At 28.6% G+C, this 12,510-nt stretch overlaps 1 long non-coding RNA gene and 1 other non-coding gene across 2 annotated transcripts; both read right to left on the minus strand.

Annotated features, from left to right (window-relative positions):
- Nucleotides 1–5,523: 5,523 nt before the first annotated feature.
- Nucleotides 5,524–7,879, minus strand: LOC102665060 (uncharacterized). Its single transcript, XR_418161.4, has 2 exons — nucleotides 7,450–7,879; nucleotides 5,524–6,424 (listed from the first exon to the last, which is right to left on the minus strand). It is a non-coding gene; the product is annotated as an uncharacterized lncRNA (long non-coding RNA).
- Nucleotides 6,149–6,369, minus strand: MIR319C (microRNA MIR319c). Its single transcript, NR_048599.1, has one exon. It is a non-coding gene; the product is annotated as a microRNA MIR319c (primary transcript).
- Nucleotides 7,880–12,510: the final 4,631 nt, after the last annotated feature.

Genomic DNA, 12,510 nt, shown 5'->3' on the forward strand with positions numbered 1-12,510 from the left:
AATAGTCGTTGGATGAGAAAGAAAGAATAGTCATTGCATATGTTGGATGAAAAAGTTAAAAGAGACAATGGCTAGCAGCATTTAAAAAAAAATTAACTGTTAAAATTTTTAACAATTGTATTTTTATCATTGTATATAAATACGGGTACACTTCAATTTTTTTTTACACAGCCAAAACTTCTCAAATTTTTCTCATTGTCACTCTCAAAATTTCTCAACTTCTTCTTTAATTTGTTTTCATTCAATGGATTCAAATACAAATTCGTTCAATATGAATCATTGGTTTAATATTATGTCATGTTATCAACAACACACAAATCCAAATTTTCAAAATCCTCCAAATTTACCCAACCCACAAAATACTCCTAATATAGCAATTTTTTAATATTCTACACTCTCATTTCATCCATATCAATTTCACATGTATCCATCACCACCAATTAATCCTTCCATGGATGAATGGTCTTCAATGAATACCAGTGACGTCTAATGTAATGGAATAGAGCACGACACACCATCTAACTTTGCATCAGAGTCTCAAATTCCACCATTTTCCATCCAAGTTAAGTTGAATAATATATATTGTGATCAGTGAAGAAGGAGAAGCATCCGAAAGACAATAAAGGTCATGCTTCTCCACAAAGGAAGATGAATGTCTTGTTAACGCATAACTAAATATTTTGAAGAATTCAATTGTGGGGGTTCAAACAAGGTCAACTTTTTGGAAAAACATTGAAAATAATTACAATAAATATCGTGAGCAACATTTGAAAAAGAAAAATTGGTCACAACTAAAATATCAATGACAAAAGATCAACGAAAGCTGTTAGAAATTTTTAGCATGATACAAACAAGTTTGTCAAAGAAAAAAAGAGTGGTAGCTCTAATTCTGACATCATGTGAGATGCACATGCGATATATTTGCAAGATAAAAAGGCAAGTTTCATATTAAAAAATTATTGGTATATATCGAGGAACCAACCTAAATGGTTGACACAATTTGAAAAATCTAGTAAAAGAACAAAAATCTTTGCTTCTGATGTTGATTTCATAGCTATGGAAGAGTTTTTCAAGACCAAATCCGAAGCATTAAAAGATATGACATGTGCCAAGCATGAACGCAACAGGTTGAGGGATGAAGAGAACAAGTTGAGGAACAAGAGTTTGACATGCAAACCATCTACAAGGATAGTTATTTTAATTAGTATGCTCGATTTCGTGTTATTTGTGTGAGGTTAGTTATTTTCATCCTTTTAAATAAATATAATCTAATTATGTTTTTGTTTTTATTTTTATTGTGCCAAAAAGTATTTTAAATAATAATAGACAAAATTATAATTAAAAAATAAATAAGTGTAAATTAATAAATAAGTTAATAATAAAATAAAATGGATGTAAGTTTTTTTCTAAGACCTTGGAAGTACCAAAGAGAGTTGCTCCATTGTAGAGATTTAATGCTTAAAGGTTCTTATATTGGAAAAAGTAAAAATGAGTAATGTATACAAGGGGGTCCTATTGGAAGCAACTATAGAGAGTTGTTCTATTATAGATGCTCTAATGTGAGAAAATATCTCAAGTACCATAGACACCTCCTTAAGTCTTTCATCAGTAGCATAACCTACAAATTGACAAAGGTTGCAAAGTCAACTTGTTTGGTCCCATTTTTATGCGACATTTAGGTTTATGCTTGCTGTAATTAATAATGAAATTAGTGATTTTTTTATCCATGAAAAAAGAAATTAGATATCAAAGAGTTTACAATAACTCATGCATGCTATTCAACTAATCGAACTAGATCTATGTCATAAGTCAATGATTTTGTTCAAATGTAAGACAAAAAATACTCTCTCCATCCCATAATAAGTGTCTACTTAGGTAATTTTACATGAAAAAAACAAACTAGTAGAAGAATTAATATTACATTGAAAAATCAAATGCAACACTTATTTTGCAATAATTTATTTCTCAAATGCGACACTTAATTATTTTGGGATGAAAGGAATAATATATTAGTCATTAGATTAAGACTAAAATATATTTTTCGTTCTCATTAATATGAAAATGTTCGGAATTCGTCTCTATAAATTTTTGAGTGTGTTTTTTGTCTTCACAAAATTGAAATATGTCATTTTTTTGTTGGTTATGTGCATAACTGATATAAATGTGATATTTTTTGCATCGATTATGCATATAATAGATGTAAAATGTAATATTTTCTATATTAGTTGTGTATATAATTGACGTAAAAAAAATAATATATGTATGTTTGAATGTACAAACCTTATTCTGAGCAAGATATTTTTAGTCAATTTTTCCATTTAATTTTAATTTATTATTGGCATTAAAAAAATAATATAAAAACTAAATTGAATAAAAATATGGAAAAATGAAAAAACTAAATTGAACTATAAATTAAATTTATAGGAAAAAAATTTAAAATTTGATCCGCACACTTGATACTACTTTTCGTTTTGGTTTTTATAAGAAAAAAAATCTTCGTTTTATTCGTGTGTATATATATATATATATATATATATATATATATATATATATATATATATATATATATATATATATAACGCATTTCTGTCACTTGCCAAAATTATAATGGTATTATATTGATTCTTACATTTGACACCCGTTTTATTTTAGTCTCCGTGAAATAAATTAATTTTAGTCCTTACATAAAAAAACAATATTTTAATTCTTACATTTGATATATATACCATTTTTCGTTTTTGGTCCATGTATAAAAAGTTCTAATAACATATAATTTTAACATATAATATAAACTAATTTGTAAAACGTCATTTTTCATGTAAGGACCCAAATACTATTTTTTTCATGTAAGTGCTAAACAAAAAAAAAATTTAATATATACACTAAATTTATAATTTAACCTAACATTATCTATGTTTACCAATTTTAATTAAAATAACAAATTTTTTGTATTCAACTTAATCAGATGTGATAAATATTAAAAGAAAATTAGATCAATGTCATGCATGTAGAAATACTTATTAGTTATTATATATATATATATATATATATATATATATAATTATATATATGAGATTTATTAATCAGCACACTCTTATTATTATTTTTAGTATGAGTGTATTAATAATTTATAATTACTTCTTTCATTTTTAATTATAAGAGTTTTTTAGAAATTTGATTATCTCTTTTAAAAATTATTTTTTAATTTTTAGATGGATTAATTATTATTTTTCTTACATACTTTTATTTAATTGTTTTCTCCAAACATTAATGAGAAAAAATTAATTAGTGGGTAAAGATTAAAAAAATAATAACATAAATAATTAACATATTTAATATGATTAACTAAATTAATTATTTACCTTAAGAAACATAAATTAGTTGAAAAAAATTATAATTAAAAATAAAGAAAAATAAATATTATCTTAAAATACATGTAACTTGTTAGTATATATTGATACTCAAAATAAGTACATGTTAGTAAATTCTTTTTTATACATATATAATATGTTAGTTATATATTATTTATCATTAGCAGAAAATTTAATATAGGGGCAGGTCTCACCTGACTGTACACCCTTTCAAATACACAGTCTACTTGAGAAAACAAGAAGTTTCAGCTTTATGCTGTATACATGTATCTGGATTCTGGACACGATGTCAGAATTATTTACCACTAATTTCCGAGCCACACATTTTGAATAAAACTCATTATTTAATATGGATAACTATTATCCTAGGCATAAAGACATACGGCCAGATTACTGTTTTGGATTAATATCAATTCAATATGTTAATGAAAATTGTGCAGGTGCAACTTCTCGAGGTGTAGACGAGAAAGTGGTAACCAGTGAAATCGTTATGGCTTCCAAAAAATATATATATTAACTAATGCAATTTGCTCTGTGTTAAAGCAGGAACATCAAAACGTGGATATATATATCCATTTGTTTGTTAGTGTCATACCTTGGAAAATGAAAGAGATGGAGTGATTGGTACATAGGAATGAGAAATACATACCGCAAATGCTTTTGATCTCACTCCATAATATATGTCTTCACATCAAATAAAACACTAAATGCAATTATATCCAACGATCTTAAATATAATAAAAAAAATACTTTTTTCTTAATTTTAAATATAAATAAAATTAATTAAATTTATCTTATTTAATATTATTATTTTTTAAATATCCTTTATTTAATTGAGGTGATAATTTGACTCGTTTTTATTTTTAATACCAAATTTTAATAAAAGATAAAATTATGCACTTAAATATGATCAATTAATTTTCTTAATTAGCATTTTTTTTTCTTTGATTTAAAACCCTGAGGGGGTGGTACTTATGAACTATATTCATATACAACGCACTTTGGACATCAATCACACATGCCAATAAAATTAATTAATTCAATTCATTTTATTGACTTTTAATTAATTTAGTTGATTTTATTGGTTTTTCAAAAATATAATTAACGTACCAATTATGTCCTTATTAATTATTACTAACTTGTTTTGGATGATTGAAAACACTACTAAAGTTTAAAAGTATTATGCACTACTATTAATAAAAAAACACAAATAGTTAGAATATTTAATAAAGATAACTAATGAAAAAAGATTAAATGTTTCATAAAAAATTTAAGTGTATTATAGAAAGGATCATCAATTCATTCTAAATTATGTCTTATAATAAGGATGAAAAGGAATATATTGATTACAAACGAACTAGCTCGTGCAATATACGGTTTTTCAATAAAAAAAAATAAAAAATGAGTGAGAGAAAAATATAATAGAATAAAATGTTTAAGTTTTTTAAAAACAAAAAAGCGCAAATTGTCCCGCCATAGACACATGAGGACGATTGAACAGTTTATCTATCTATAGATAACCAGTTTTTAATTCAATTTTGAGTTTAATCTTATATACTATTAAAAAATACATTATCAATTAATATATTTAAGTAATTATTATAAAAATTAACACTTTTATGATAAATGATATATAGTTTGTGACTAAATAGTAGTGTATACTACCTTCTCTAAATATAAGATTATTTTTAAAATTTATTTGTTTCTTTTTAAGTTATCTTTTGTATTAATTATTGTTTTTATTAAAATATTATTAATCACTTTACAATAATTGCATTCTCTCTCTAATAAGGATTAGGATTGAAGAAGAAGATAAATACTTATTAATTAATTAGAAAGAGAGATGATGGGTTTCAATAATTTTAAGGGTAATTTTAAAAAAATAATATGTAAATTGATAACAAATTTGATATTATTAACTAAATTAATAAAAAAATTTAAAGAATGTGAATTAATTAGAAGAGTCTTATGTTTAGGGAGTAATTTTTTTTTTCACTTTCAGATTATACTCTATTTACTCTTTAATTATATCCCATTTACATTAAGGTAAATGAATAAAATCATAAGATGGATAAGACATATTTGATTGAAAAAAAAAAAGAAAGAAAGGTAAACACAAATATAAAGTGAGTGAAAAATCCAACCCAAATAATGTTTTGTTGCATATGCTAATTATCTGTAAGGTCACGGAACCTAAAATGGAAAAGAACAGACAGCTGCAACAAGTCCAGTGAGTAGTACAGATACAAGTGAACTGTTAACCAACTTTGACCTAGAATTTTTGCTTTCCCAATCCCCAAAGAAAGAACTGATCAGAAAAGTGTTGAGAGAAAGAGACGAGAAACTTGTACCTAACAAAAACTTCGAAGCAAAGTAGCATACTGTATCATTATCTACTAATGAAAGAAATTAACATGCGTATAAAATAGTGACATAAATTTATATGCAAGTGCTATATACTGCATTATGTGTACATGTACTGTATTGTAAGATTTATACATGTATATAGATGTATTGGAGATCATGATTTTCATGTAAAAATAGTACCAAGTGTGGGGGTGACCAGGCTATTAAACTCATGCAAACTGTTCAGATATGTTTGCTGAATCTTTGGCAGTTGTGATAAAGAGTAAATACTTACAAAGAGCTACAAGACGAAGTCATGTAGCATCAGATACAGTGTACAGGCCTCACCTTTTTTTGTGCTGAGCATCATATTATGTAGATTAAGCTTTAGACAATATGCATAAAGCCCTTTGAGACATGGATGATACAAATGGAGGGAGCAGAAAAAGAAGGAGCTCCCTTCAGTCCAAGCACAGAGAAAGAGGGTTCCAATATAGATACTATATACTCCCGCTTCATTCACACAATATTACCCTAATTGAATACTATTGTATGAATGAATGTGTGAGCTAGCAGTTAATTCAGCAACCCAATCTTTCGTTATCTCCATGAATGGGCTGAGGGAAGCTCCTTCACTCTCTTTCCCTCCCAATGTGACTAGGCTATGCTGTAATAGAACAACTGCACATGTACATTTTTCCTTCTTCCTGACACAAGACATGAAGAAAGTATAATTAGATCAACCAAATTAAAAATATGCCAATAATAATGAAGGCTAGTTAATTTTGTTTTGTATTGAAAGAATAGAGAATCAATTAGAGCTTTAAGGAAGGAACATATTATTTATAACAAATTAATTCAGACTTAGATATAAACTTTATGCAAATATATATGATGAAATGGGAAAAGGGGGTATGAGCTAGTAAACATCAAATCAAAGGTTATGGTAGAATGGACAATTAATTAGTAATATAGTTGACTTACAAGTAAAGAATATAAAGTTGATTTGTAGAGGGAGTTTCTTAAAGCATGTTTTCTGATTTTGTCAAACAAAGAATGTAAAGTAGATAAGAAAATTGTGGAGTTTTCAGAAGTTAGAACTATATATATTTGATCCTGATCTGAAACCAAATCCAAAGTTATATTGCAAATAAAGCAAACTAATTAATATGAAAATAAAGAGAAATACACTGAAAAGACACATGTTGGCCCAAACTTCCACAAGGTATTCAAATAAAAGAAAACTTTATTAAAACAAGAAATAGGAGAGAGGACGTACTTGCAAGGGGGGAAGAAGGGAAAGAAAGGTACCATAGCAGAAAAAAACCAGATTCTTGATAAAGAAGCCAACAAGGAAAGGTATCAGCTTAGAAAATGTACATGCAAGTTTATTATAAGTTCAGTAAATAATAAATATGCAAATCAGTTTTCACTTGATAAACCTTTTCACAATAATTGGTACCAATCAACCCATTAGATCATGCTACAATAGCCAGTAATGGCACAGATCACTAGAGATTAGAGAAGAAACCCTACTTTTGAGAACTAGCTAGAGGGTCAGTGAAGATCATATAGAGGGAAAAGTGGAAAACAAACAAAATCAACATCATAAAATTTCCATCATAAATGAAATTAAATATAGAAAGAGAAGAAAAATCTCTGATTTCCTTTTACATAAGAGAAAATCAACTTGAAGTTGAGTAATTAACTATAGCTAGCCAGAAAGACCAACCTCATTAGAGCTAAAAACTCAAAAGCAGGTGCTACCAGAAACCCTAATTCTGGTATTGTTTTATAGATTCCTGCGCTGAGGAGAAGCAAAGACAACCAGAGTTATAAAGACATGAAAACTGTAAAGACGAAAAAGGACTCGCAGGTTGTGATGAGTGACCATGAGAAAAAGAAATTAGAAAAAAAAAGACTGAGAGAGATTAATTAATTGTTTATTTGTTTTATTGAAACGTTTATGTTTTTCAAGAAAGAGAAATTCATAGACATGATGATGGGTCATTGTCCCCATGAGAGTCACCGACAGGAAAGTGAATCCAAGAAATATTCTAGTGGAAGAAAGGTGCAAAGGAGAATGGGGTGTGACAGATGAAGGTGTGTATCATAGTCACAGATTTTCTTTTTCTGGCAAAAATTTGCTCTCTTCTCCTTTTATTGAGTTGGATATCACATACTACTGATTAGCAAATTCACATTATATAATGGGATAGTTTCTCGCATAAATTCAAGTGTAAAGCCTCAATTTTCTGCACTTTAATTTGAGATTTTTTTTATTGACCAAATGTATGTCTGTATCCATTCAGTTAAGAGTAAGATTATTATAAATGGTAAAAAAAATTCTAAATATTTAACGTGATTTTGTTATCGGAGATTTAAATTAGAAAGGACGGATTAAACTGGAATAATTTCATATAAATTAACTTATGTGCTCGGTGATTTTCTTACCTTGAGAATGTACCACATAATAATAACTTTTTATTAACAATTAGAAAAATAATTTATTTATTTGATACAAGAAAAAAGATAATCTTTTAATTGTAAAGAATTTTTATAATCATTAAATAACAAATTATCATATATATGTCAATTCATTGACTTTACATTACTTAATTTAAAAGTATTAATACTTATCTTGATTTCACATTAGTTGGAGAGTATAAGATGTTTTATATTGATAATATATAAAAATTAACTATTAATTTTAGGAATATTGACAATAATCTTTACACTGTCCACCAATAATTACAACACTGATAATATTCTTTACACATTCTACCAATAAAAATTGTTGACATTTTTCATTGATTGTCAATATAAAAAATACTTTAGTGATAGTACTGTGCACATTGTGAGTGAGGAAAACCTGATCCTATTGGCCGTGAATTAGTAATTAAAATCTGACAACTTAACGTCATTATCGGAACTACTGTTCATACGTGAGCTACTCTCAACAACTTCTTGAAACCCCTCCCTCTATTTTAATAGCCGTGATTGTTAGGTTTATGTTGAAATTAGCATGTGGGCAGGCTTTTTTTTCTGTTTTTTTTTCAAGTTTTTGAACACTTATCTGTTTTCAAATCCCTTCTTCCAAACAACGACAATAATTGAGGATTCTTTCGGTGAGAATGTCATTTTATCCGGTATAATTTTATGGCACGCACATTTCTTATTACTATTTCTGCATTTTACCACATTTAACTTTGTTTTTCTCTATGTGCTAAGTCTATCTTATGAGTATGATAAAAAAAATTTAGACAATATGGAAACCACGACAGCTGAAAATGAAACTATTTTATATTTTGTATAAGAAAGATGAATTAAAGATCGAACGTTCTTTTAATAATCTGCCTTACACTTGCAAATGAAAATATATATTGAGACTAATTCAAAACAAAAATAAGTTTAAACGATAATTCAAGCGATTTTATTTATTTGTTTAAACCTAATTTTACTATTAATACTAGCAAGGAAAATAGGAAGTATTATCTGTGTGAAAATACTATAGCTTTTTATGTAATTTGTTGAAAAATATTTTTCAAAGATGAAAATATCAAATTTAATTTTCGAAAGTGTAAAAAGTGTAACAAATATATCCGACTGTTAACTTTTCTCTGTCACCATTATAAAATAACTTATATGACACAGAACGACGAATTTGTCATTGAAATGATTGTCAACATAATTACGCTGACTAGATTGGATGAAAATGTCAATAAGATATCATTTTTGGACGTAAATGCCAATAATTTTTGTTAGACAAAAAATGTAAATATTTTTTATTGAAGAAAAATGTCAGTAATTTGTTTTGGAGCTAAATATCACTACGTTATATTTGATCAAAATGTCAATAAGTTATCATTATATGACGAAAATGTCAATAATTTTTTATTGAACCTAAATATCAGTATGTTTCTATTAAACTAATTAGTTAAACCTAAAATTTAGTTTCTTTTATGAGTAAAATATAATTTTACGGTAAATTTTTGCCATTTTTTATTCTCACAAACATAACATTATAATAATCACTTAAAAAATATATTGACAAACATAATTTAAAATAAACATAATAATAACAATAATATTGATTATCAATCATAATTTATTTGTCACAATAGAAATTATTTAAAATAAACATTGTACCAGTTTATCAAAATAAACATTGTACCAATATACCAATTATTACAAATTTTTCCAAATTATAATAATTAGTCACAATCTACTATAAATACAAGATAAATATATTTCATAGTTCACTTCTTTGAATCTTTACTATTTTATTAACTGTAATGGATGGAAGTTAATGTCCGGCTATATTTGTCGCACTTTTTACACTTTTAGGGACTAAATTTTATATTTTTATCTTTCAGGGACACATTTGTCAGTGGAGTGAGAAGACGAAAAGTCAAGAAAACATTATAAGACAAATAGACTCCTATGTTGGCAATTACATATGACTACATTGACAATCATTTCATTGACAAATTCTTTCCTTTGTACCACGTAGGTTATTTTATTAACGATGACGAACACAAGTTAACGATCTGATATATTTGTCGCACTTTTTACACTTTCAGACACTATATTTTATATTTTTATCTTTCAGGTACGCATTTATCAGTGAATTACAAATTAAGAAATGACTATTTATCCTAATTATAATTACACTGCTAAAATTTCATGATCTTATTTTCTATCAATTAAAATTATACTCCTTTCGGGAAACACTATAGGTATCAACACACTTTTCGGGAAAAACTATATATATCGACACTTTTAATTAGAAGCACAAAACTTTGTTTTTGTTTTGTTTTTAATTATCATAGGTGCTTTTCATTAAAAATATAAGAGATAAAAAATTAATCGTGATTAACAGCATCTAATATGCTAAGGATGAAAGGAACCTGACAAGGACAACCTCAGCCCACCCAAGAGAATTCAGTGCACTAAACAAATTAATAAAACATTATATATATTGAAGAAGGATGAAAATATGTAAAAAAAAAATAATCTAAAATGATATTTACTTAAAAATGGGAATTGAAGTCATCATAAAATTACATAATTTAGTTATTAGGAAAAAGCTGTATAAAATGTATAGTCATCAAGAAGAATGGTTAGAGTTATTAGACCTTATTTTTAAAGAATTTCAACGAATATAATTAGGCATCTTCCAAAACCTATATATCTTTGTTTATAACACCAATAACATGGTCATCATATTTTAATCAAGTGTTTCATATGAAGCCTTTATCAATCATATTATAAACTCTTATCTTAATTAGTTCTTAATTTGGATTTGACTTTTTAAGGTGCAAGTGTGCTTTAAAGGATTATATATAGCATATCGAATAAAATACTTTGTTAGGCCGAGGAAATATCTAGCGCATCCAAACCAAACATACCATTCGATCACGTGTCTGCATATGTCGAATAGTACGTCTCGGCTTTCAACATGTACGAGCAATGGATATCATTCGGCCGTGATTATCACCATTAAATCCACTTAAGGGTAATCACTTGATTATAAGTACCAAAACATGATTAGGAGGAGTACTACACAACTAATAATCAAGATGTGGTAGGCCCATAGACCCTAGGCCCAGCCAGGTTAGAATAAAAAGGGTGAACCCTCCAAGTAAGAGGACTGATTCATTTTCATATACTCATTGTATATCACTAATAACTTTGAGTTGAACCCTCACTTGAGCGTTGGGGTGTCTTTTACAATTACCCCCCCCCCCCCCACCCCTTTGCTTTGCCGAATACTCACACACCCAAGACTTCAGTAAGGAATTATATGCATAAGACCCTTTGGTACGATAGACCCTTCAGCACAGTAGAAGTCCCTTTGGCAGAAGGATAGATATTTGGTCCATTTGTGATGAGAACATTTTGACATCATCGTGGGACCATGTAAGATATATCCTGACCCCAAGAGTTCATGGAAATAACAAGAACTGGTACAAACACAACAGCGATGGAGCAATCGGCTAACCACCATACCGAGGATGTTTACGCAAAACATCAAACTGATTTGTATTCAGTAGTTAAGAGACTATAGACTCAGGTCTTCGAGATGCAAAAACACCATGTCAAGAAAATATTTGTCCATCGATGCGAGAATGCTCACCTCTAAGAGGTACATAGGTCCTGACGACTTGAGGCTAACCCGCCGGAAGGAGGAGAGGCCGAATCAACTGCAATCGGCTTACCTAAAACCACTAATTTGTGTGTGCATTCGAATGTTATTCCGCCACCCTTCAACACTTTGGGAAGACAGTTGTCACAGTTCAAGGACCCCTTCGTCCCTAGCATCATAGAGGCAACCCTACCTTCCAACTAGAAGAATTTGACTATTGAGAAGTACGATGGCACCACGGACCCGGACGAGCACCTAGATGTGTACATTACCCAGGTGAGCCTGTACACAATAGGCGATGTAATCCTCTGTCAGGTATTTCCGATGTCACTAAAGGGGCAAGCCCTTCATTGATTCACACGACTACCCCCCAACTTCATGGACTCGTTCTACACCCTAGTCGCCCGCTTTGGAATGCAGTTTGTCACTAGTCGGCCTCACCACCTAACCTTTATGGCCCTCATCAACATACGACAAGAGAAGAAGGAGTCATTGGGAACCTTCATGGAACATTTTAGAAAGGTTGCATTGAATATCCGAAACTTAATTGGACCCAGCGGTGGCTATGCGCCACTTGATAACGACATTATGATTGGGACCTTTTGTGAATAGCCTATGCAAGAAGCCGACATTTGATCTCAACGA

Source organism: Glycine max, chromosome 14 (assembly GCF_000004515.6).
Source record: "Glycine max cultivar Williams 82 chromosome 14, Glycine_max_v4.0, whole genome shotgun sequence".
Classification (NCBI taxonomy): Eukaryota; Viridiplantae; Streptophyta; class Magnoliopsida; order Fabales; family Fabaceae; genus Glycine; species Glycine max.